The sequence below is a fragment of the Triticum aestivum genome, chromosome 2D (assembly GCF_018294505.1).
Source record: "Triticum aestivum cultivar Chinese Spring chromosome 2D, IWGSC CS RefSeq v2.1, whole genome shotgun sequence".
NCBI classification, from domain to species: Eukaryota; Viridiplantae; Streptophyta; class Magnoliopsida; order Poales; family Poaceae; genus Triticum; species Triticum aestivum.
The window spans coordinates 438,261,668-438,266,602 of record NC_057799.1 but is presented as its reverse complement, the minus strand read 5'-3'; positions in this window follow the sequence as shown (position 1 = coordinate 438,266,602).

Sequence of the window (4,935 nt, the reverse complement as noted above, 5' to 3'; positions counted from 1 at the left end):
AAGTCTCACATTGACGCGGCTAATCAACGGGCTAGGGAGATGCCCATCAATTGATGTCAATGCAAGGAGTAGGGATTGCCATGCAACGGATGCACTAGAGCTATAAATGTATGAAATCTCAACATAAGAAACTAAGTGGGTGTGCATCCAACTTGCTTGCTCACGAAGACCTAGGGCATTTGAGGAAGCCCGTTGTTGGAATATACAAGCCAAGTTCTATAATGAAAAATTCCCACTAGTATATGAAAGTGATAAAACAAGAGACTCTCTATCATAAAGATCATGGTGCTACTTTGAAGCACAAGTGTGGAAAAAGGATAGTAGCATTGTCCCTTTTTATTACTTTTCTCTTTTTTTGGGCCTTTTTGGCTTTTTTTTATTTGGGACAATGCTCTATTAATGATGATCATCACACTTCTATTTATTTACAACTCAATGATTACAACTCGTTACTAGAACAAAATATGACTCTATATGAATGCCTCCGGCGGTGTACCGGGATGGGCAATGAATCAAGAGTGACATGTATGATAAATTATGCATGGTGGCTTTGCCACAAATACGATGTCAACTACATGGTCATGCAAGGCAATATGACAATGATGAAGCGTGTCATAATAAATGAAACGATGGAAAGTTGCATGGCAATATATCTCGGAATGGCTATGGGAATGCCATAATAGGTAGGTACGGTGGCTGTTTTGAGGAAGATATATGGAGGTTTATGTGTGATAGAGCGTATCATTCACGGGGTTTGGATGCACCGGCGAAGTTTGCACCAACTCTCAAGGTGAGAAAGGGCAATGCACGGTACCGAAGAGGCTAGCAATGATGGAAAGGTGAGAGTGCGTATAATCCATGGACTCAACATTAGTCATAAAGAACTCACATACTTATTGTAAAAATCTACAGTCATCAAAAGCCAAGCATTACGCGCATGCTCCTAGGGGGATAGATTGGTAGGATAAGGCCATCGCTCGTCCCCGACCGCCACTCATAAGGATGACAATCAAAGAACACCTCATGTTTCAAATTTGTCACACAACGTTTACCATACGTGCATGCTACGGGACTTGCAAACTTCAACACAAGTATTTCTCAAATTCACAACTACTTAACTAGCACGACTCTAATATTACCATATTCATATCTCAAAACAATCATCAAGTATCAAACTTCTCATAGTATTCAATGCACTTTTTATGTAAGTTTTTATTATACCCATCTTGGATGCCTATCATATTAGGACTAATTTTATAGCCAAAGAAAATCACCATGCTGTTCTAAAGAACTCTCAAATTGATATAAGTGAAGAATGAGAGATCAATAATTTATATAAAATAAAACCACCACCGTGCTCTAAAAGATATAAGTGAAGCACTAGAGCAAAACTTTCTAGCTCAAAAGATATAAGTGAAGCACATAGAGTATTCTAATAAATTTCGATTCATGTGTGTCTCTCCCAAAAGGTGTGTACAGCAAGGATGATTGTGGTAAACTAAAAACAAAGACTCAAATCATACAAGACGCTCCAAGCAAACACATCATGTGGTGAATAAAAATATAGCCTCAAGTAAAGTTACCGATGGACGAAGACGAAAGAGGGGATGCCTTCCGGGGCATCCCCAAGCTTAGGCTTTTGGTTGTCCTTGAATTTTACCTTGGGGTGCCTTGGGCATCCCCAAGCTTAGGCTCTTTCCACTCCTTATTCCATAATCCATCAAATCTTTACTCAAAACTTGAAAACTTCACAACACAAAACTCAACAGAAAATCTCATGATGTAGCGACCAGACCTCAAATGGTCTGTGCTGCTGTGCACCAGTGTCATCCCTGGATCAGTAATGCTAACACGCACAGTACAAATGGAGGATTTATAACAGAGTAGCAATCACACACTTATTACATCGAATATCTCCAAAGAGATTAAGTATGATAAATATGGCTTAAGGCCATCTAAACGATAACAGCGGAAGACTTGGAAGATAAGTGAGTCCATCAACTCCAGCGGCATCACTGAGTATAAGACCACGACCTAAGGCACCTTACTCGTCGTCTGAAAAGTCTGCAACATGAAATGTTGCAGCCCGAAAACGGGTCAGCACATAGAATATGCTGGCAAAGTAACACATAGAGAATAATGAACAATGATAAGGCTATACTACATGCATATATGGCTGGTGGAAAGCTCTACGGTTACAGTTTTGCGAAAAGCCAATTTTTCCCTACTTCAAAGGAATAAATTTTATTTAACTATCATGGTGGTTGTGAAACATTGAGATGGTTGACAACATCTCAATCCCAATTAAGAATCATCATTAACCCAACAAAATTAATTATAAGTAACATGGTGATGAGATTCAAATGATAATCCAGGTACTAGATACTCAAGTTGTCCATAACCGGGGACACGGCTAACCATGATTAGTTTGTACACTCTGCAGAGGTTTGTGCACTTTTCCCCACAAGACTCGATCGCCTCCGCTTGATTCTCGCACTGCATGATGTTTGAGAAACGGATGACCGAGACACAGTCTTTCAGGAACAGTCACTCTTTACTCCGGGTGGACCGGTACACCTACTTTCCCCTACATCTGCTAGCCCACCTCTTCAAGAGATCATGTAACCTACTCAACTATGCTAGAGCCCATAATAGCTTGTGGCTGCACACGGAAGTTTCTAGCATCAATAATCTTATGATCCCTTTGAGCCTGGGTGGCGGTCCTTATACAAACAGACAACACTGGATTCTCCAGGTGCCTCCATCCACCCAGATGTGAGTTTTAGTTGCCACCTTAAGTAAACCATTATTAACAATCTCACATCTGTCATGAATATCACTCAAACCCAATCCACGTCTACGAGCATAGCATGGCAATATAATAGCGAACGTAGACGTAACTCCCAAGGGTTTGGTAAAAGAACAGGTAATAGGTACTACCTCAACTACTTCCCAAAGTCCCACAATTTAATTAGATCCTTATCATGCAATTGTTTGAGGAAAAGATCTAATGCAATAAAACTGGGTATGGAAAGTATGATCAAAGTGTTACTTGCCTTGCTGATGATCCGCGAAACCTAGCGATTCGAAGTAACAAGCGGCACACTCCGGGTACTCTATCACAAACAAACACGCAGACAATCAGTACTCATCTAATGCACAGGTAAAACTCGAATGAAAGATCCAACCAGAAAGTTCAACTTAAGAACTCCGGTTTGCAAAAAGAATCAACTCGAACGAAGCAACGAAAGTCAAACGGCGAAAGAAACAAGCTTCCTTTACTAATCTGGATCTAGGTCAAATTTTACAGTAGCAAAAACTTGTTTGAGTAGGTTAAACGGAAAGAGAATTTCGAGATGAAACTCTAGGCGCTTGAATCGCCTGATTCCGATAAACGAGCGAAAAGTTAAACAGAAACGAAGATTCGATCAGAAATCGAAATCTGAAATAATCGCGGAAAAATCCGACGAAAAGAAAAACGGACGAACGGTTAAAGAACGGACGTTCGTTAACAGAGAAAATCCGACGAACGTGTTCGTTAAAACGAACAAGTCGGTGAACGCTCACAAAATAACAAAACCAAAAAAACCGATCTAGGGTTTTTTTTTAAACGAACGATTTTTTTTTTAAAACAAAACCGGCAACCGAAACGGCGGCGAGGTATACCTCGTCGGGGGCGGGGCTCCGGCTACTCCAGCGAGGGGCGGCGAGGGCGGCGGGGCTCGAGCTTCGGGGGGGTGGCGCGGGGCGGCTCCGGCGGCGACTCGGGCGAGCTCGGCGGCGGCGCAAGGCGACGGCGGCGCGGGCTGCAGCGGGCGGCGGCGGGTGCGGGTGCGGGCGGCGGGGTGAGAGGGAGGAGACGGGGGGGATATATAAGAGGGGGAGGTGGCTTGGGGAAGGGGCAAAGGCGACGGCGGCTCCCGTGTCCAAGCCGGACTCCGGCGGCGGCGGGCGGCGTGCTGGGGAAGGAGACGGCGCAGGCGGGCCGGCGGCTCGGCTGGGCTTCGGCCCGGTCGGGCGGCGCGCAGTTTTTTGTTTTTTTTAAATACGTTCCGCGGAAAAATTCGTAGAAAAATAAATAAAAGTCCAAAAAAGATAAAATAGATTTTCCCCGTCTAGTTAGAAAATCTAGAATAGGGTGAACATTTTTTTGACACAAAAATAATTTTTTGAAAACATGCAATATTTTTAATGCAATAAAAATTGCAAATAAAATCCGAATAAATTCCAAAAAAATGATTTTAACATTTTTCCTCCGTTATTTCAATTGTTTTGGAGAAGTCATATTTTCTCCTCTCGTTTATTTTAAAAATGAAATATTTTTCCGGAGAGAAAATAATTAAAACCAAAATCCTCGTTTTATTATTTGATGGAAATCAAATATGAAAAATTCGAGAAAATCCCCAACTCTCTCCGAGGGTCCTTGAGTTGCTTAGGATTTATCGAGGATTTGTCAGAATGCAAATAAAATATGATATGCAATGATGATCTATGTATAACATACCAAATTGAAAATTTGGGATGTTACACATGAGCTCCGTTAGCAAAAGAAAACAAACCACCACTTCAAGGTACTGTAATGAACTCATTATTTATTTATATTGGTGTTAAAACTACTGTATTCCAACTTATCTATGGTTTATACCCTCCGATACTAGCCATAGATTCATCAGAATAAGCAAACAACACACCAAAAACAGAATTTGTCAAAAATAGAACAGTTTGTAGCAATCAGATTTGTTCGAATACTTATGGAAATCCAAAAATTCTGAAAAACTAGGACAACTTGGAAAATTTGTATATTGATCTACTGCAAAAATAATTGGTATTTTATCACGTTCTGATGAATTTTAACAATTATTTTCATGAGCGCAAAGTTTCTGTCTTTTTCAACAAGATCAAAATAACTATCACCCAAGAAGATCCTATTGGTTC